The 23396-nt window shown below is 36.2% G+C and overlaps 1 protein-coding gene across 1 annotated transcript in view; it reads left to right on the plus strand.

Annotated features, from left to right (window-relative positions):
- The window catches only part of LOC105216972 (chaoptin), a 292722-nt gene that overhangs the window by 20710 nt on the left and 248616 nt on the right, over nt 1-23396 (plus strand). Inside the window, exon 2 of the mRNA XM_029043331.2 lies at nt 22916-23044. The gene's annotated coding sequence lies outside the window, so the exon portion shown is untranslated. The remainder of the gene's footprint in view (nt 1-22915; nt 23045-23396) is intronic.

The raw sequence follows: 23396 nt of genomic DNA on the forward strand, positions 1-23396 counted from the left end.
ATGCAACAACAACAACAGCAACAACAACGCTATAACTTTCATTTTGCGCTTGCTTTATTGTTGTGTTGTATGTGCGTGCGTTGGCTTGTAAGCGTGATTATGGCCTACACAATGGAAATTAATTTTCACTGCTGCATTGTGACATTTACAATTTACATGTGTTGTGTTATTGCAAGCGTAACAACAACAACAATTGTGTGTGCAACAATCAAACGTAATGCGCCTAAAAGCACCACTTGACATGCAATCGTAATGTTTTGTTAAGCCTTTGAGTGCCATGCAGACGCTGTGTAGTACGGTGGTATGCAGTCATTTAGAGTTAGACAAAAGTGTAATTGAAGAACAGCGAGAGAGAGAGGGAGAGTGAGAGCGTGTGGAAGAAAATAAGCGGGAAAAACGAGTTTATGAAGGTGATATAGCGAAGATAAGGTTTTCTTGCTAGTAGTGTGTTGTTGTTGTTGATTTTTTTAATTTTTATGTTGCATTTTGTTTTCATATTTTTGTTGTTGTTCGTATATTTTCACTATTTTCACTATTTTCACTATTTTTTAGTTTTCTAAGCTTTCTTTGTTTTATTTTCTTGTTTGCTTTTATGATTTTCATTATGTTGTTTGTTGTTACTTTCAATGTTGCTGAAATTGCTAGTTATTGTGCAATATTTTCCATTTTTTTGCTGTTGTTTTTGTTGCAATTACATTTTTTTTAATTTATGACAAAGTTTGTTGCATAGAAGCTTTCCAGTATTTGTTGTTTTTGTAAATGTCTCTGTATTTTCGCAGGGAAATTTTTTTTGTTTTTGTTGTTGTTCATGGACTGTCACAAATTTATTATATTTTGTATGGTTCAAAATACATTTTTGTTGTTGTTGTTGTAGTGGAAGTTTCTTTTTGCAGGATCCACAAATGTTTTTTTTTTCACTTAGTCCATTTAGGGCTATACCCTGAGCTTTGCCCACATAAAGCGATGCAAATTCAGATAGATTCTTCAATTTACAGTAATTTATCGTTGTTGTTGTACCAAGAAAAGTATACCATGTTTTCTCCGTTAAAATATTGTCAAATAGCTTCGGTTTCTTCTAATGCCGTACGATCTATTAGTATTTCCTATCGATCTATCTAATTTCAGAAAAAAAATTCATGGAAGGATGCTTAGTATCCCCTGTCAATTCCTTAACTTTTCAAAAATACTCCCAAGGAATAACCCATACTCCATTTGTCTCACTCTCGATATCTCTCTCTTTATGTCTGACTTACTGTGCCTTTCTTACTATCTCTCTCTCTCTCTCTCTCTCTCTCTCTCTCTCTCTCTCTCTCTCTCTATTTTCCTTCCAATGAATAAGCGATGCCCACATAAGGCGATGAGTCAACTTTTGAACAGATTCTTCAATTTACAGTAATTTATCGTTGTTGTTGTACCAAGAAAAGTATATCAAGTTTTCTCCAATAAAATATTGTTAGATAACTTCGGTTTCTTCCAACACCGTTTGAGCATCTAATTTCGACTTTTAAATTTATGGTAAGATTAGTATTTCCTACCGATCTGTTTAATTTCAGAAAAAGTTCATGGAACGACGTTCAGTACCTCATTTCAATTCTTTCACTTTTTTGTAGTGCAAAACTTTAAAAGATCTCGCAATTCCTCTTCCAAAATACTCCCAATGAATAACCCATACTCCATTTGTCTCACTCTCAATCTCTCTCTCTTTATCTCTAACTTACTCTGCCTTTCTTACTATCTCTTTCTCCTATCTCTCTCTCTCTCTTTCTCTCTATTTTCCTTCCAATGAGTAACCCATACTCCGCTGCCTCTCTCATTATCCCTCTCTATCTCTCTCTTCCTTGGAGCTTTGTTGTGTGATTTTAGGCGTCTGTCCACTAGCACATCTCCAGTATAAACCGCGTAACCGTGAATATAGATTATTCTCAGCGCTCCTCTCATCCACAATCCAGCAAGTTCAACTTTTACTTTCACTCGTCTAACATTTCCCTTCCCATTACATATAATATATGTATAATCTATCATCTCTTCCGCCGCATTCGCTTTGTCACTGTCGCAAATTTTTCTTATACAAATTTATTTGTATTCTTTAAACTTGTGTTGTTTGCTTAACATCATCGCTGTCTCTGTTGGTGTAATTTTTGCAGCAATTCATAGCGCTTGCGGCAAGTTACGGCATATTTTCTTGCGAAATTCATTGCATTCTTCATTTGAGCTTAAAAATATGCAATGAATTTTGTGCGTGTATTGCCGTGCACATTTTATATAGCCAGTTCGCGTACAAAGCTCCGTGACTTGCGGCGTTTTATTTGGCTTCTGTTAGTGAAAACTTTAAAGTGAAACAGCCATTTATGCGTAAGCTGTTTATAAGAGAAAATACTTTGAAAGTATTCCTGTGAGCTGTGTTGTCTTAAAATGTCTCTTAGGTGCCTGTAAGTATGCTTGGGTAATTTTAAATATTGCTTTAAGCACTACAAGGAGATTTACTTGTTTCTTTGTGCAGTTATGTATGTTTGACTTTAAATCTGTTGAGAACTTTAATATTAAATACATTAAAACTTCCTAGAGATTATTTAGTGGAGTAATCACTGGTGTAGTCACGCAATAAGTGTTTATTGCTAATTATACGAGAAATAGATAGACATTATTTCACTCAATGCTGAACATTTGCCTACTTAGATTTTTCTGTGAAAGTAAGTACCATTACCAGTACTGATTACTTTTATAAAAATGCATATTTGTTGTCTAAGTTTTGCTTTCAAAAATAATATTACATTGCATTATCTTTGACTTTAATAATTCTGATTACCATTACCAGTACCAATACCGCAATTTTAATATTTACAATTTCAGTAATGAATACATTATTACTGAGTTAATTATGTACCATTTGATAATTTTTAAAGTAATTTATTTTTTTAATTACTTACATTCTATTGTAATTCAAAGTAAATTACTTTACCAATATTAATTACTGTGTTTGATTTTTTTTCACTTCGAAATTAGTGATTGAATAATATTACTATTTTGTTATTAAAGCTTTTAATATCATATTTATTTAATATATAATCACAGCTCACCTTATTAAGTGTTCAAATCGACGGAGGACTTCCATTACCTTTATCAATACTAATAGTATTACATTAAAAATTACCAGTAACATACCCAATAGTATTTTAGGTGTCACGACAAAACTATATTATCATCATTACTCATTATCATTAATTACTAATTGTAGCTATTCAGTTTGTCATTACATCTGTCTCTTATATCAGGAATAAATGAATCTTTAGTAGGACTGCTTTAAGCATTACGAAACCATCACCATTATGACGGTCAATAAATTTTTCAGTGCCCTTGTTATACTATATATATATTTACAATCAAATAAGCAGTACTACATTTAATGTGAAAGCCATTATCAGTACCATTACCATTACCAATATTTTAGTGAAGAACTTTACCTACATTGCTATCGTTGTCAAATGTCGTTAACATTACCAGTACCTTTAGTTTACCTTTAGCATTACCATTACTGATATGATTACCAGTATCATTACCATTACCATTACTGATTATCAATACTAAAGCCATAAACCAAATCATTTAATTGGAATTATCAATGTCAACCTGGTATCGTTGTCATGTTGTTGCATCTATAATTACCAGTATCATTACCATTACCATTATTGATTATCAATACTAACGTTACAAATCAAATATTTTTATTGGCATTATCAATGTCAACCCAATAGCGCTGTCATGTTGTTGCAACTATAATCAAGATTATCAATAGTAATGCGATTATCTAACCCCTTACATGCATCAATGGCCGTATAATCATTGATTTTATGGCATATGCATATGAAGTGACATTTGCGATTTTCAAAATTGCACAAATATTTGGAATGACTACTTAAATTTTATGCGCGTACTAAATGAGACAATGCTAAAATTGCCTAACTCCGCTGACCTTCGCTTTCATAGCGACTTTAAGACGAGTGCTGCATAAAAATCCCAAGTGCCAATTGAAGTCTAACGGCACGAAAAAAAAACCATACACAGCGAGTAGAAATCGTAAAAATTAACATTATCATGCATACAACACGACCATTGTTAATATATTCGTGCGCCTAAACGAAGCGCAGACACAAAGCAACTAACGCTCCAAAAGCTTATCGATAGCACCGTCGTCCCCAATGTAAACATAGAAAACCATTACGGTTATTGAGTTTATCAAAACGTTCATATTTACTTATGGGACTCGAGCATTGTGAGGCTGTATGAATTGCAAAAATAACAAAAAACAGATACAATATATTGTATTGTAGTATAAAGGCAATGCGCCTGAATGTATGCTACACGCATTTAGTATGCCTACATTTAACACACGAACAGGCGCTATTGTCAGTTGATATCATTATGCGCGTGTGTACTCTAGCTGCACAACTAATGAGCATAAAAAAGGTCTATGATTTCCAATGCCCCCCCACAACTCTATTTTATCCTCCTCTCTGTTGCGTCTAGGCATGCGTGCGTCGCTTGTTGTACTTATATGTTATGCGTTCTGATTACGTTTATGCGTGTATTGAATGCTGCCACTTCTATTTATACAAAATGTTTTGCTTTCTTTTTTCGGTTGTTGGGGGCACGCGGTGGCGATCTGCCAAATGAGTGTACCCCCGGGAGCGATTCGGCTGCGAAAAAATTAATGTTAGTAGCTGAGTATGCCAAAATGGTTAGAGATAAACAGTTGTATGGACACGCAATAGAAATAACACGCTCACATACGTACTCACATACGCTATTAGGTTCGATATTTTTGCTAGCGAATTATGGAAAAATTGTTTGCCTACTTCACAAAATGTTAATATGTGCATGTTTAAGGTAGGTGGTGGGCTAAAAGAGAAAGTGAGGTTATGTAGGAGTTTTCAAAAGACGTTTAACTAGCTTTTTGCATGCGGCAAGTAACTCTTTATGTGCGGGTATTTACTTTAGCTTAATTTTTTATCTTTTTCCACATTTTTATCTTCTTACCTTTCTCCGAATTTGCACTGTTTCTATTGTAGCCTGGCCGAAAAATATTTAAACTAATAATCGCATACACGTCCGCCCCTGTCTCTCTCTCGCTTTTTCTCATGTACTTTAGTAGCATATTCCCGACTATCCTGTGTATAGACAATCTCCTACTTAGAGATCTTATTAATGATCGCACGTTCATCCGCCCCGTCTCTCTCTCTCGCTTTCTCTCATATATTTTCATTGCACGTTCCAGACTTATCTTGTGTATAGACAATCTTTCATCTAGTTCTTTAAGCAGCTAAGCACTCCTTGAAACGTAAATCATTGAGACGTGAACATCGTGAACTTGGCATGCGTCGAGACTACTTTTTTTTCTGCCTTCTACCTCTGAAAACCCCCACGATCAAGGGAACATGTTACTTTAGCTTGTGACCTCTGTTAGATCTGTTTACTGTCTAATATTTTACGGTTCTTTTGAAGTTTTCATGAATGCTGAACCCTTGCGAAGAATCTCTTTCTCTTTTTGCTTCGGTGTTGCCAATTAAAAATAGATCGAAGAGCTTTGTATTTTTGAACATCATCAAGGCTAGGTTAGGTTAAAAGGCTGATTCCTGCGCTTCAGGTCGCAGCCGTCCCACATGGTCAGCTAGAAATACTAGAGCTTTGTGATGCCAACGAAAACACTCCTATCTATGGATCAAGATAACCATGACAAAGTGCTTAGAGCCGTTCACAAATGTCTTAAGTCAACTATTATCAATACCAGTCAGTTCACCGGGTTCTCGGAAGGCATGCCTACCGAGATACAGTGACTTCAGTCCAGCGAAAGCTGGATATTGTAGACCATCCAAGTTCATAAATACTATTAAAAGACCCTCAGTGATATCATTTCATCATTAGACATCCATCTCTCAAATGCTTTTCAACTCCATAATCCAATCGATTTAGCCAAGTCATACACCTTTATCCAACCGAAGTCATATATTTCAACACTTCGTTCTTACAAATAATATGAACTAAGGCTATAGAGACTATACAACGAAAGTCTTTGAAATTTGATTTTGAAAAGAGGTCAAATTGGAAAAATTTGGGCTCAATAAACCTAAACTACGGAGAAGAAGACATTTCAGTTCTATTAAGAATGGAGAAGTGACTAGTCTAAAAAGATCCTTCAACAAAAATTAAAAGCTGTATTATTAATAGCAGTAATGCCCTTTCAAAGATAGATGCTGTATCTCAGAAGGTTATAAAGTTGTCCGCTTCTAGTTTCGAGTATCTACTTTTTAATCTCTCGAATGTATTTTAGAATGATACCATATATTTAAATCAGTGTTCCCGGACTGTTGATATAATATATTAATTGTTATTCTTACCCAGTTCATTTAATTGAAAAGTATCTCCTTCTTCAGTGAAAGCAATATTTATGACAGTTTTATTGGCAACACTTCGACAGTAATATCGAGCTACAAAAGTAAAATTTGTATAAAAATTGTCGAATAGTTTTATTAAAACAAACTTCATCACTTTACTTCTGTACTTCAAAGCATAATTTTAAGGGATTTATAAATCACTCAGTTCGCCTTGAAATTCATATCACTTTATGACCTACCCAATTCGTTTCCGTGACCCTTAAATCAATTTCTGACAATAACCAAAAAAATTTACTATGACATTTCACATGTCGAGTGCGCCTAAAAGTGTATTACACGAGTTATTTTATTATTGTGTTGAATGCATGCCCGAGTTCATATGACTGCATACTTTTATGCGCCATATACTTAAGCTTAATTAAGTGAAATATTCAATTGGAGATCAAAAAGGATTAAAGATAAAGGTTATATATAGAAAGATATGAGTATCTCTTATGCGTGTTAGGTACATGCCGGAACTAAAAAGGTGTAAGTCATGGATAAATTAAGCCTAAATCTATGCTGGATTCTCTGACCGGTCTAGGTCTAGTATATATTCTCTCTAAACCACTCGTCCTAATAGTAGTACAAATGAACTCTTACTTTGGTATAGTTATGGACCCATTATATATCTGCTCCCAGAATGGCATGTATATACATCAGTGACATCTACCAAAATTTCTTTCTTTGCTCGTAACTACTATCACACTAGCTATCTGGATTTATTTCGAAAGAACTTTATTATGCTTTCAGAATGGGGATGCTTTGATATATTATCGAACTTAATACTCTACTTGACTTAGTTTATATCATTGCAGGGATGATAGGATATTTTATTGTGTTCTTGGAAAACGGTGCCTGGTCTCATTCATGGATCGAGGATATGATAGTTCATTTTCCGTTTTAGCGAATGGGAAGGTCAGTCAGTGTCAGAATTTCGGGATATTCAACTTTCGTTTAGGAGGACTCTTGAGAACTCATTTTTTAGTCAGAGACTTTGTGTAAGAGCTTTTGAGTTCTTGAGATGAACATGTTTTTAGGTGAACGTTGCTTCTTTTTCCTGCTGGATCTTGGTTAAAATGCTCAAGACATCGATTTCAGAGTTGACACAAATCAGGAAAGCGCCAATAGTAACAAAAACCGAATCCCTCTCTCCGATTCCAGCTTAAGTATGAATCCGATAGTAGCTCGCTTAAAAGTGAAATTTTCCTCCTTACTCTACTCAAAAGCCATACATTTCCGTAATACTTCAACAGTTTCCAAGAACATTCAAGTGCAGCTAATCATAAATTACTGAATAGACTCTCTCTCTCTCTCTCTCTCTCTGTCCTTACTATCATTTAAGTCTTTAAGTTTTTGTTGTTGCAAACAATTTAATAGTCCAACCAACTCAATGGATGGCTTAGTTGAATTAATAATAGAAACTAAAATGTGCGGAAAATGATGAATAGCCCGAGCACTTTCGCTTAGTAGCAGTTTCTTAAGGATGCTGATCGGTGCAACGCTGCGTTGGCAATTGCCACAAAGAAAAGTGGCGTGCGACGGGCGCTATAAATTTGCGGTGAACGCAGAAATGCAAACAAAGATTTGCAAAGAATGCGTGGCAATAAAAATAATAACAACAACAACTACAAAAACAAGAGGCAGATAGATATTCGTTCGTGCAACAATCGAGTTGTAAGGAGATCAGCGCATCCTGCGGCACATAAATAAATAAAGCGAGGAGTATTTGTTGGGAAAGTGGAAAGCATGCACTGCAGCAAAACGTAAACATTATTTTCGATTATGCTGCTTAGCGGCAATGCGACGCGAAAGCTGCGGGAAAGGAGGAGTGAAACCAAGCGAATGGAGGAAAGAGAGTGAGAACAAGTGTAAGAAATCTTCTTCGTCGAGGACAACAGGTATGCAGCATGCTAACGGACGAGACAATGATTGCATGTGGCAGCTGCGATTGCCAAGTTTGCGAAAGACGCGCAGACACACAAACACTTGCGAGAGCGATAGCCACCACGGCAAACGTGTGTTGGCGTTGCACGTAGAAAATTGCGAAATTGCGCTCCGTAAAAAAACACGAAAAAGCAGTGTGGCAAGCTACTTGCAACACACAAAAGAGTTACTCACTCAGCGCAGTGCAAATGAGAACAGGTAAAGCTGCTGCTGCGGCAGCAATGAGGCAGACGCTGCAAACGATGAAGAATGAGCGTTGTAAAATGCCTTTTGGAGGAAGCTTTAAGGCTCGATTTCAAGGATTGTTGCAGCAGCGGCAGCGCATTGTCATTTGTTGCATGGCACACCAAGTGAGTGGTGAGCGTTGGACAACAACAGCAAGAAAAGTGTACACGGAAGTACAACAACAATAGGAAAAGCAACAACAAAAAATACAACAATAAGTCGGAAATACAACAACAACAGAAATAACAATAACCACATGTAAGAAAAGACTGAAATACAACAACAATATCAGAAATAACACCAGCAATAACAAAATAAAAAGTCGGTGACCCAACAACTACAACAAAAATTACAACAACAAAAAAGTAAAGACGGCATACAACAACAACAGCAACAATACTAACAAAAACTACAACAACAAATGGTACAGTCGGAAGTACAACAACAACAAGTGCTAACAACAACAACAATAAAGTCAGCGCTAACTAAGCGAAGCTGGCGTGCAAGCGACGTAGCCAGGATCTTTAGCGCGCTGTGATAATATTTGCCGCCAGCCGAGGGCAATGCGAGTCAACGAAGCAAGCAATGAGTAATATATACCGTTACACAAATATACGTAGCATACATTTAGGAGCAGCAGCAGCAGCTGCAGCTCGTTTGGCAGTTGGTTGCACTGCTGTGACGCCAACATATTTCCGGTTTTATTTCCGCATTGTTGCATTCTCGCATTCATTGTTTGCTTATATATCGGCAATTTACTACAATGCTTTGCCGTGCAGTACCGGCAAAAATGCGCTAGAAATAAATCTACTACTATTTTTCCTAAATTTTTTTTTTTTTTTCAAAATTTTCTCGAGTTTTCTTTGCTTCAAACAATGTTTTCTTGTGCCCTCAAGCCGTTTGTTGCCGTACATTGAATTGATTGTTGCGCAACAACACACACGCGCTCATACATTTCTTTCGAAAATGTTGCAGGAAAAAAGTATATAAATAACATAATCTCACTTCCGTTATGCTCGTGTAAATAGCAGCAATAGCCAAATAATACTTTTACTTTTGTCTACTTGCTTCACTCGTTTGTTGTAATGCCAATGTAGCTTTAGCATTATTAGACAAATACAAAGATATAGTGGTGTGGATGTTGAAAATGTACCTGCAGCACTGTTGCTGCGTTGCTTACTGGTTGCTGGCGCGATGAAAAACGACATAGTGCTAGTTTTCATAATTCCAGAAAAGTATTCTTGCAAATCCAGAATCGTTTATTGAAGAAAGCATACTTTATAGAGGGCTTGACCTACAATTCCTTCTATTTTTACTGCCATTCTTTAATCTCTCTTGATTAATCGTTGCTTCCAAAGATTCTTTTCAGTAATTTCAAACTTCCACTACATATAGTTTAAGTGCTTTGTTCTTCAGGCTTCAACTATTAACCTCTAACAGGCCTGAAGAAAATCGGTGAGAATTCCAGAAATCTCTCCCTTATGGCGTCAAACCTCTCGAAATGAATTATTGTATGTATTTTATAACCTTCCTGAAGCAGCTTGAAATCGGTCCGGAATCCATCTATCCATTCTCATATGATAGATATTATCTATCTATATTGCTTAACTAGAAACGAGTCCATAAATCTCGCAATACTATATCTAATTTTATAATGTAAATTGTTCAAGATCTTGCAGCAAGTATGTCTAACCATTCTAAAAATTCATGTGATACCGGGATCTGTAGAAAGACCCCTGTCCAATTTCCTTTTTTTACTAACGCCAGACCACACACTTTGTTGATGACTCGTAAGAAGGTATGGGAGCTCGGATGGGAGGTTTTATCGCATCCACCATATAGCCCGGACATAGCGTCAAGTGATTACCACCTGTCCATGTCCATGGCGAACGCCCTTGGTGGTGTAAAGTTGAACTCAAAAGAGATATACATATTAGAATGGATTTATTAAAATCACATCCATCGGAGAGCTTTCTAGATGGTATCAGACAAAATCCCGCATACTTATATCGGTTGCAAGACATAGTCTAACATTTTTGATCTCTCGACCTCTAATCCAGATTTTTGTTAAAGGTATTCCCAAATTCGTTTTATCCTTAAATGATCAGGTATGCTTGTTCGAAGGTCCAATTCACGAGATGAGCAACGTTCTATAGGACTCCAGATCCTTTGGTCCAAACTCCACCTAATAACATTTTCTCAAATTTTTCCCATCGGGTTACCATACAGCTTCTTTCTTCACCACTTCACCAACAGAGTATTCATCCAAACATGTATGTTCTTCTCAACAAGTACACGCAGCGCATACGGATACGGATGTGGATTGCGCAAACATGCTATGGCAAGCGAAGATATGTTTCTGTTTGTGCAGCAAATAATAGTAGCTCATGATGGGAGAGAAGATGAGTTTTGTAAATGTTTTACAATTGAAAATATTCTAAGAAGTACAAAGAGCAGGATAATGAGCAAAAATAACAAGTTAAATCGTTACAACTATGTATAAGCGCCTACTTGTATGCTACAAAGCAGTAACTCATTGTATGGTTTTATGTGAATATAATAGTTTTAGACACGTTGTGAGTGGTGAATGTAAGGAAAGAGTTTATTGTAGTGAAATAAGAAGCAATTTTAAATAAAACGTAAGAAGCACAAAATTTCAGGGAGTTAATGGGTACTTTTATTCGAATCAATTTTTTTCTGGCTTGCTTGTTTGATATTTATTTGTGAATAGCGTTTTGGTTCTATATTGATTTTAGATTAAAATCTGATAAGAATATCCTTTTTTGAGAGATCCATTAAGCTATTGGATGTATCTTAAAACATTTGAACTATCAACGAGTCATTGGTGTTTAGTAGGAATATCTTCTCTAAATCCGGTATACTTTGTTGAAGCCTCTGGTCTTAATATAACTTTCTCTATCTCTCCTTATCTTCTTTAATTTAAATATGTTTCCTTCACTTTCTCTCATTATATTCATCTCTCTCTCTCTCAACACATATAGTTCTCTCTAATTATCTCGACTACCATGTTATTGTCTCGCTTTCTCGTCACTTATACTGTTCTCATCACCTCTTTCTATCTCTCTTATGATCTAGACGAGCACGTTATTCTCTCTCTCTCTCTCATTGAAGAGCTCTACCTAAAGATATGGGTATCTTTTACAGGGCTTCTTATAGATATGTTTATGTTACCAAAAAAAAAAAAATGTTACTATAACGGAAATTATAGTGAAACTCGTGGTAAACAACCCGCTTAGAGTTCTGATATACTCTGCTTTTTCAGCTTTAAGCTGACCAAGAAAGCGGAAATTTTCTACCAATTACTGTTTAAGCCATACATACACAACAAATGCATGAAACCTAGTCTACAAAGCTTCTCTTACACCACAAAATTTTTCGGTTTTGGAATTCGTTTTTACACGCTTTGTTGTACTCTTCAATCTTACTTCCTTTAACTGCTTGACTTGCTCTCGCATACTTCCGTTTCCTCTAATATTTTTTGTTTGTCAGTACTGTGCTACTACTCTTTTGTTTTTACCTTTTTTTGCTTTCTTTTCTTGTTTTTCGTGCAAAACCAGAATTACCAAACAAAGCATTCTTGTCCACTTGCTTTGTGTCTTAAATTTCATATTCGTTACGAGGCTTTTTCATTTTTCATTTGTTTCTTCAGTTAAATTTCCAAGGCATACTTTTAGGCGGCTAAGCAGAACCACTGAAGATGCTTCTTTGGATTTCATTTCTGTTTTATGTTTATCTGTTCTTTTTGTTTCTTAGCAAAGAAAGTGGCTTAAAGAGTTTCCTATTTGCTCTTTCTTGGGCGAAGTTTTTGTAATGTGATTAAAATTAATTTCAAATATTTTAAATTTTGTGCCTTTAAGCTTTAAAAACCTTGCTGAGGTATTAATATATTTTTTTCGAAATTAATATTTACCCGCAAATGCAACGCATGTGCACGAAATAATTTATATTAAATCTTAATTGCAATTTAAGAGCCTTACATTTAAGCGCATAAAGTCTACATTTAGGCGCTGCTATTAGATTAACTTTAAACAATTTTTCGATAAAAATAATCGTTGTGCTGCAGCTTACACACCTCTTTTTCAACACGTTGCATGTTTATGCAAATTTGTAGCCGCGGCAAAAAGGGCAGCTTAAAATCCATCATCATCAACATCATCAATGTGCTGTGCCTAAAATTATGCAATAAATTTAAGCACCGATTTATTTTCACATTAATGCCATTGCTGCCGGCGCTGGGCCTGACTGCCACTGCTGCCATAACGTGCAAATTTATTTATTAATAAATTCTCGTACGTTCGCACAAAATCGTTTTATAAACGATGGCGCAGTGATGTCGCCTATAACTATGCAGCGTAAAATAACTACGCACACACAAGCGTCATACGCGGCAAAAACGCAATCACCTCATTGGTATTTTTTGCTTTAATTTTTTTTTTATTATTTATTTCGCTTTTTTTTTGTCGCATATTTTCCACGATTTTCGCTCAGTCGCTCGTCACCACGTTTTATGCTTGCATCGTTATTACTTCATGCCATCGTTGCGTGTCGAACTAAATGAAAATTTATGTAGTTTTCAATTTATTTTCGCAATGCGTTGGCTGTTTCGCTTGATTGCGACGCTATGCGGTTGCCAATTGAGATTGTTTGTGGGGCTCATCATCAACGGCGCAGAGATATGTGCTTCGAAATATACATACTTACACATTGGATTGAATATGAATTTCTGTTGTATGCGCGCATTTAAACGGTAAAATGCTTGTCATATGCTTATGACAGCTGTCACATAAACGCTGGTGTGTCGAAGAAAAAGCAGCAATGGCAGCAGAACTGTGTCATACAGTCGTATATTTCCAATTAAGAATAGTTTTTGTTGTGAATCTTGATAATTTTTTCGCTTAATGTGGCAGTATAGCTAGAAATTGAGGGCTTATAACAGGATTATGAAAGCTGTGGACTCAAAAATGCTTAAATTGTTGCCTACATTTAGGTGTGTTCTAGCAAACACACCAATCCATATACATAAGCGGGCAATATATATCGGATAGTTATTGGGTTTTGTTATGGTTTAAATTGATACTCAAAGGCTAATAGAGTTTTGAAGATTTTTGCCTGAAATTAATCATAACAAGTCCATGAAATCGTTGCCTACATTCAGGCACATGTTATATAAATATTTATATGCAAAATATATTTGCCTGTTTTCCGATTATATTTCTATTCTTGTTGAATTAGTTTTTCTTTTCCATTGACAATTTATTTTAATCCTCAAAGTTCGTCTCAATAAAATAATAACAAACTACTTGAAAAAATCAAATCCTCACAGGAATTCCACGTGCTACTAACGCCGCTAATCGCTTCATAAATCAATTTCAAGAGACAATTTCTCAAACGAGCGTACAAGTGAAAAGGCATAAACTGCGAAAAACATCTGTTTACAAGCCTAATAATAGACGGAGTGCCCATATAAAAAATCCATAAAAACTTACTTTCGCATTCCAAGAGCGCGCCCAACCTGCCGTCCCAGCTAGCGAGCGCGCCATAATCCTTTCCACATGTAATTAGTTGCCTTAAAGTTCAAAATTATTGATCCCTTTTATTGTAGGGTCATTTTAACAAAGCCTATTAAATTTTATGATGCTGTTTTGTTGACCCCTGCTGCCGTGCTGGGTAAGTGAAACGGTTAAGGGACGCGCACACGAGCCACACACACATCATACGCCATTTCTTGGCAACGTTGCGTGTAACGAAATCAAAATGGGTATGTTGTATGTATGGTACCTATGGGTATGATGTATTTACGTAGATATATTTGTATTTGATGTGGGTCTGTTGGAAATTTTTGGTAGTTTCGGTGATACTTTGTCGAAGAAATGTATCCTTTTTCATTTTTAATGTCCTAATTTTCTGGTAATGCTACTATACGAAGATTAAATAAGATTTTGCCTTTCACACAGCCTGCTACTCGATTAATAATCAGCTACATATCAATCAATACATATTAGTTTTTGATGTTCATAAGAAGTAAGTTTCATCAACTGATTGCTAATAATCAACAAAAACAGCCAAATTTACTGTGTGGACAACCACCCTCAGCGTTGCCTTCCAGTTTCGACTTGTTTTGTATTCAATTTGTACTTAATGTAGTAATTAAGCCTTAAGCCTCTTTTCTTTGGTACATCGATCTAAATCAACGTTTTAATCGAGCAAAGACCAGTTAATTAATCAATTAACTCCTGTGTGAAAGGGCTATTAGAATATTTGAGGTTATGTTGACTCAATTAATATAAGTTGGGTTAGTTTTGATTCACTAAAGTTGGTATAAATTCCGTTACTATGGGTCGAAATAGACATAAGCAAATCAGATATGGTTATTTCTCTTCATCAATTATTGTTCTATTAAGGCTGGGATATATTTGATAGGGTTTATTCGATTATAGATTCGTTGTAGATCTCATATGAAACCTTGCTTATACTAAGGTCCAACTGAAAAATTTTGAGAAGTATCCGCATTGCAAAATATGTTAAAAAATTTTAGTATGTTTGAGAAACAGAACTCTTCTTGAGAATATTATCTGAGGCCTATTTCTTTCCCACAAGGACATATATCCTTATTTCCACATATATTTCCTTACAACTACTCATAACCACACCGCGCGTGGCCGCTTCCAATCCGATTCACTGGTGCATGCCGGACATCTTCGACATGTCGTCGCAATTCGAAACTCATATAAAATTTAATATGGGTCACTTTTGCTGACATTTTCATGCCATTTTACAGCGCGCCAAACCATCACCGCGACGACCGCCAACAGAATCAGAAGGACAACCGTCAATTTTCGGTTCGGCTACTCAAGGCTGTCACAGGCAGCAATAGTGCACACACACGCTTCAATGAGCGAGTGAACATATAAAAGAGGGACGTCAGAGGCCTGTGGGAGTAAATGTGACCTGTGGGTGTGGATGGTTGTGTGGGTTATAACTATGAAAAGTGTTTGTTGTAAGAATATTGCTACATAACGCAGCACTCATAAAGGTCGCTCTTCGTGTGTTGCTGTGTGGGTAAAGGGTTTGTTCACTAAGAAAGTTGTTGGCTCGTCCGTGTAGGCGGCTAATTCACTTTACGGACTTTAACGTACGTAATCAAGTGGCAGGCTGTGTTGATGGGTATTTACGTTTTCGTCCACTCTGTTGGCTGGTCAATTGAGTGCGGCGCATATACTTAGAAGTCTGAAAATTATTTTTTATTATTATGTATTCGTGTTGTTGCCTTTTTTTGAGGTATCACATATATACTAGTGTGTGTTTTTTGCAGAAAAATGTTGTGGGTGCTAAGGAAACGCTGTTGTGCTGAAGAGAGCAGTTGAGTTTGGTCAATTTTATTTTCAATTATTTTGCAATTCTTGGAAATATTAATGAGAAGTTAGCATCGGTCATTTGATGTTTATAATCGTAGTCAAATTTAATGTTAGTAGATTGGACTTCTTTTTTGAATGCTCTTATTGGAAAACTTTTGAGTAAGAAACATATTCTCTTTGATATGAAGGAACATATTTTGCTATTGGCTGTCAAAGATTAGCCTTCCTTTCCCCTGATCTTTGCCATGTTTGTAGTCATGTTCTTTAGGATTATTCATTCTCAAGTTTGGAATATTGTCCTTCTTCTGCACGAAGTTCGAAGGCTTAAAGACACCAGATAAGAGTTTGAAGCTTTCTTATCATCTTTATTTTGTCTAAAAAGTTTGTCCAACTCAGGCTCATAGGCTTTCTCAAAACCGATTGTGATCATCATTGATTTTATTGAGAAAGGTCTGTCTTAGCTAAGCCAATATTTCTTCAGCCAACTGAGACAATTTAAGCCAATGTTTCTTCAGTCAACTGAGACAATTTAAGCCAATGTTTCTTCAACCAACTGAGACAGCATATTTCTGTGTTTGGATTTGATACTGTATTTCTAACTAATTCTTTTAAATGATCAACATTCTAGTATGCTTTCTGATGTAAATTTTTTTCTTCATACAGTATTGAAGCCGTTTCATCAAATTTAAAATATTTGCACACCATATTGTTGGCCTCATAAAGCCATAAAAAATGTTCTATGAACCTGAGGTTTTTGAACAATTCTACACATTTTAGTCATATAAATCGAGGGAAATTTTCTTAGCCTCAGAAATGTAGTTCTCGAATGTTCCTGTTTAACTGAGAATGCTGAAGAGAGAGTATCGAAAACAGCAAAATCTTCGATAATGCTATATTCAGTTTCCTTTGCTTTGGAAAGACATATGCTGGGACTGTACTTGTTGGGTCGGTTACAGAGCTGAAAACAGTCACAGAAAAAAAAACATACCATCGAGAAACCGAGGTATAATCATTTTTATACTTCCTTTCTGACTGTCTACCTTTGTGAGATCAGTATATTGGATCTCATACGAAGGCTCTACGTACTCAAATTTTTAATTTGAAACAAAGTCTTGGCGCTCTCTAAGTTTGGTTTCGACGTATCGTTTTCTCTCTCTGCCTTCCCTTTCACATTTTGATCTTCGTCGTTCCCTCCATATTCCCCTATCTCTTCTAAACAACTATTTTTCTCGCTCTCTTTCCCTTGCGTTTTCCTTTCTCTCGAAGAACAGACCCCGGAGAGAGATTCTGTATATTTCTTCTGTATATCTTTTGACCCTCTCTTGCTTTTTCCCTCTATTTCCTCAGCCACCTCCTCTCCACTATCTAGCTTGCCTTCTTTCACTCTTTTGTCCCTCTCTTTCTCTTACATCTGCAATTTTACTACCAGGCTTTTCTACTATTTTTCTCTCTTCCTCTCTTATCTCATTCATATCGTCTCTTTCCTTCTGTCGGATTTTCTTTCTGTCCTTATATATCTATGTCTTTCTACCAAAACATCAGAGGGATTTCATTGCTCTTTTTTCTTCATTAGATTACGGCGCGCTATCTCTCCAAAAAAGGCAGCCCTTCTCTCCAGCACACTATCAATGCCCATAAATCAGCTTCATTTAATGTGTTGTCATAAAAGCCAAAGTTTACGCGACTCTCGGTTATTATTGCTGTGGCTACACCAGCATTTGCCCATACGCACTTACGGCTTTTAATCTTTGCCCCGCTAACGCAGTGTTGTTGATGCTGCTGTTGTTGTTGTTGCGCAACAAATTCAAAGTATGATTGAGTGTTTTGTATTTTTAACTTCGTTTTATGATTATTACCCAAAGATCGCGCTGCTGCTAAAGCCGACCATAACTCCCAGCAAGTGGCTAGCGGCGAGTTCTTAAAGCCGCAGCGCTGTCAAGTGGAGGGTGCTTGGGGCGGTTTGTCAAAGAGTGAATGCCCAGCTGTTGTTGTTTTTCGGTTTTATATTATTATTGTTTATATTTTTTTTTTTTGTTGTTTATGGACATTTACAAAAGTTTTACGATTACACTCGTTCGGCCGAGTGGCCATATGCGATTTGTTGGCGGCGTTTGTGCCTTTGCCTTGGTGTTGTTGGGCGGCTTGTCGTTAATAAAATGTCAAAAATAACAATGTTTTGCTCAACTTTTAATCCTTTCGCTGCGAAACAAACAACACAAAAACAACAGCAACAACAACAGCAATGTGGGAGATCATAAAATAGCAACAACAAGAACAAGTTTTGATGTTGTAGCTGTTCTGCTTTTGTTGTTTTTATTGTTGTTGTTGCTTCTTTATGTCCTACAGCCAGGTTAGCAGATGTCAAACATCACTCAACGCTGGCGCTTGCAAAATAAACAATTTGCCACCAACAACAAAAATACTGCATGCGACCGCTTGGCCCAACTTGATTGTGTTGTTGATCCCTTTTCATACTAACACAATTCATCAAATCACTTGTTTTATTCGCTTCGTTCGAACCGTGCCGCTTTTGGCCGTAAAGCGTTTGCAAAAAGTCATTAAATTAATCTAATTTATTTTCTTTACTTTCAACTTTAACAAATTCGATTTAAGGTCGAAAAGTTTAAATCTCTATCTTTACTCGACCACTTTCCTTGTGAGTGTATTTGTGCGCTCCGCTTGTAAAACAATTTCAACAATGACAAAATGACCCCGGAAGCATTTGTTATCTGCGGGGAATTTGCGCGTGCTTGGCGATTTGCTGTTAAGTTTGCTTGCTTTGGCGAAATGAGAAAATAATATATAAATATAAATAAAGTTTTCAAATCAGTGTAGTGGTAGTAGTAGTAGATGACATCACACAAATATATAAATCATTACACGCAGCAGAGAGGGGTGAGTGAGATAGAGAGAGAGCTATAGCAGCGTGTGGCATATTGCTATTTGAGATTATAATGAAATAAAAATGTTTCTTACTAAATTTATTCGTCACTTGGGAGACCGTATTGGTGCTGGATTGTGGTAGTGTTGCTTAAGGTCGAGGAGCCTCGGGTTAACTGCGGGTATAAAGTATATTATAGGAGGCGCCTGAGATTGTTGTGAGCATATATCTGTTTTCAGATTGCATACAGTTTAAACAGTGAATATTTTTCCATAAAAAATCTTAACTTTGTTGTTAGAAAGCTAGAACCTAGTAGCTGTTGGATATTCGTCCTTAGGTCTATCAATGTGGTGGCTGCAATCGCTCCAAAAACCAAGATGTGGGTCTATTTCAAAAAAATTTAGAATACCTATCGTCATTTTTCAAAAACTAGATATTATATGGGCCACTAAGAAATAGGGAGATAAACAAAAATTACATTGTTACATTCCAAAAACTGATAGTATCCTTTCACCCAACGATTCTGCCAAGAACTACATTTTTTCACGCCTTTGGCTCTTTGGTGCGAGAAGTAGCTACGATATATTCTCAAAAGTTGAAAATTAATGTATGTATTGTATTAAATGTATGCCAAGCACTTACATTCTTCTTTGAAAATAATCATATCCACAATACTTTCTTAACTGCCTTCCTTTGTGAGATCAGGGCTGAACATCTTGGATTTAAGAAATGGTTTTAATCATACGATTTTGTCATTTCAAATAACGTCTTATCGCTCTTTAACTCTGTTCTCACGACCCTCTCTCACTCTCTTTACCTCTCTCTACCCTTCTCTTTGTTTTCATCTCGCTCTCTTTCTCTATTTATCTCTCTCTCTAACTTAACTCCTATTGCCCCTCTCCTTCTACCGAGCTTTCTTTTTGACTTTCTCCGCGAATATCTATCCCTTTCACACTTTTGTCGTCTCTGTATTTCTTTCTGTTTCTCTTTCACACTTTTGACCTTTCTGTCGCTCTATGGGTGCCACAATTTTGCTACCAAAACAACATAGCTGAGTGTAAGCCGTCTAAAAAACGCTAATCTGGGGCTTGAATCGCCGAGCTTTAAAAGGGGCAGCTATGTGGCCTGCCCGTACTATGAGTATTCTATCTAGGACATTTATATAAGTTCTTTAAAGTTGGGTGTCTCTACCTCTCTTTCTTCAGCGTTCTGAAGACTTTTAGTAGTCTTCATGGAATAGTTAAATATTAAAATTCTAGGTAAGCCTTATGAAGACTCAATTTTTTGAAGATTCTTCTGAAAAGTAGATTCTAGTAACTATATTCTCTTAATCACATCCCAAAGTTTTTGAAATCAGAACGCACACTCGGAGGACTCTAGTTTTCGATTGATTGGTTGGTTTCTTGAACTGAGCCAAATTGGCGCCAGATCTTAAAATCTGAATCGGTTTCTGAATATTTTAGCTAACGATTTTCAAATTTTGGATTCCAAAAATATGTTATTATCGATATGTTTTCTGTACACTTTTATGTTATGGTTCGATAAGAGATCATGCAGTTTAATTTTGCTTAACTTCAAGCTCTTTCCTTGAATCTTTGCTTAGAGGCACTCAAACTGTTCATAAGGCTTCAGACAAGAGACTGCTTTCTCTTCGAAAATGGCTTTAGAGTTTGTATTACCATCGAGTTAATGTTGGGACCTGTAACCCAAGATCCCAAATAGAGGACGAAGTAGTTAATTGGTTATCAGTTCAGTTTTAAATAGTATCAGAACTATATCTGGCTACAAAACTGTCACGTTTGGCTCACAGGCAGTATAAGAAAATACACAAAAAATTAAAAGTCCCGTTATTCTTTGAACACATCTCGTATTCATCAAAAATTTTCTTTACTTTTCAACCAAAACCTTCGGCCATGTTTCATTAAAATTCTTACTCAAAAGTTTCAAATCTTCCTTGTCTATTTTTTCTACTCACCACACAAAAATTTTCTTACCAATCACTGACCTGTAGTATCCATTACTTCCTCTTAAAATTAAAACCCTCCAAGTTTGTATACAAGGCATTTAAATATTTGATGATCGCCCCAAAAAATTAATAGTTGCTACAAAAGGTTACGTATACGCCACCTACAAACTCCCATGTGGGTTCAAATTCTCGGTGAACATCACTCACCTATGCAAAATCCCTGCACGTGTGGTAACAAATGACCAAAGCTTTATTATTTTCAAATATTTTAAAAGCAGAAAAGGCAATCGTCGGTTGCTTAAATGGCAGCTACTTAAATAACAGTAAATATATGCAGAGGCTAAAACGAAACGTTCACACAACAAAAGGTTGAAGGCATAATTTTGCTACTTTACTAGTGAAATATAACTACTTACCCGATGAGTCTGGTCTGTTGGTCAGTTGGTCGCTATCTGCTTTGAATTAGTGACTGTGAATTTAAGAAGGTCCTTGTATAACCCTGCGTACACTGCCTGCATGCAAAATTTTGTGTTTCAAGCTTCGCCCGGAAGGGTCGAAACCAAAGTGTATTAGAAAAAAATTAATTGAAATATCGCCAATGTTGGGTCGAAGGCGTTGGTTCGAAATTTTGGTTTTTGTGGCAAAGTAGTAGGCAAATGGTCTGCGCAAAAGGATACACACATTCAATTTGCAAGCTGTGGTAAGCAAGAGTAAAGTCACCCCTGCCTTTTTGTCGATAAATTCATGTGGCCTTTTGCTTTACATCTCACTTTGTTTACCAACAGTGTCCAGCTGCTGCCACACTTCCGCACCGGAAATGTTTGTGAATTTGTAAATGACCTCCTGACAGCGCTATTTATTAAGTTTATAGTTTTTGTTTTAGGTAAATAGCTATTTTCCATAGCTTATTGGCGTCGTTCTGGCTGAGTGTTAATGCCAAAATTAACTGTCTTTTTTAATGTGTAAGTGGTCAGTGGTAATTTATTGTATAATATATTAGCTGTAGTCTACTTTTAGGCTACTGACCAATTTTATCCCTCAGTAAAATCACAAATTCTGTGGCGTCTAGTGTCTCTTGTTCAGTGTGGTGTTAATATTTATGACCAGTTTGGGTCTTTGAGTCTTCTTTTGGGCTGTTCTGTTATTTCTGTGACATTCATGTGGCCTACTTTTTGGCGCGCTTAAGATTGGAAAATTGTTACATACGACTTGATGTGCTTTTCTTTAGTTAGTCTTTGGTCTTACCGATGTCACAACTAAATCTCTGGAATCTCATTGTACCAGCAGTCGTTGAAAAAATTTCTGGAGTCGTGAATAGTAGCAAAAACAAGTAGACAGTGTCGAGATACTTAAATTTTTTAATTGTCCGAATGTCTGGTATCGTGAACTCAGTCATAAAGATAACCATAGAAGGTTGTTGGACCGTCCATAATACAATGAATCTCTAGCAATACAATATCGTCTAAGTGTCGAGATACTTAAATTTTTTAATTGTCCGAATGTCTGGTATCGTGAACTCAGTCATAAAGATAACCATAGAAGGCTGTTGGACCGTCCATAATACAATGAATCTCTAGCAATACTATATCGTCTAAGAAACAGTTGAAACCGAAAGTTTTTCTAATATTCTGGGCTTCGGGGGCTTGTCTAGTGATATATACTCAGTTGTAAAAAGTGGCATTAAATACTGAACTTTCATTCCTTCAGAGACCAAGTCCTTGGGATTCTAATCCTTCTTGCTGTCGCAATCCTTTGAAGTATAAAATCAGTCGAGTTAAAATGAGCCTTGTGGACACTTTTTCTTCTAATCTGTCCCAAATTCAACCTCTTCTTACTATTTGAAAAGCTTCCCAAGAAACATGAGCTTGTTTAAGCTTTTCCATCAAGGCATAAGAGGTTTCGACTGCGAAGATGGTCTTACGGTTGAGATTGATCAGATCGGACAAGTTATTATATCTTCCATGATTAAAAGATGGGAGTTAGAGCAACCTATATAGACTTACTAGCTTAATTCTGTTAACTTTCAAAAATATTATCTCTGTCTTGATGTCTTCTATTCTAAAATTCTTACTACAATTTATTTATTTTTCAGTCGATGACTTGTTTAACCATAATAATTGATGTAATAAAAAAGGAAATGCGATCAACAGATGGCGCTGTGCTCACTTGATAATAAATAATGATATTTCTAGGCATATTTACAATATCCGCTGCTTGAAAGGTAAGAAATTTTACTTCAAACATCAAAGGCTATTTATTTAGGCACTAAAGAATCTTGCAAATTTCCAAATTTAGTAAAAACCATGTAAAATGTAAGCAAACCCTAAAAATATGCTCCACTTCAGCAGTGGCAACACTTAATCAATGTTCGCATTTAATGTAGGTTTTCCGTTTACCAATGCGCGCCACACGCGTGTAAACGAAATCAAAGGCAATAAAGCGTGTATCCTTCCTGATTGTCCCGTGTCCGTGTGTATCTTTCACTATTTATTTTATTACCACCTACCGTCGCCTTTGCGCCGCGAGCCTTCGACCAATTTTCTTGCTTGTAGACTGTGACTATCTAAAGTGTT

This window comes from Zeugodacus cucurbitae, chromosome 3 (assembly GCF_028554725.1).
Source record: "Zeugodacus cucurbitae isolate PBARC_wt_2022May chromosome 3, idZeuCucr1.2, whole genome shotgun sequence".
NCBI classification, from domain to species: Eukaryota; Metazoa; Arthropoda; class Insecta; order Diptera; family Tephritidae; genus Zeugodacus; species Zeugodacus cucurbitae.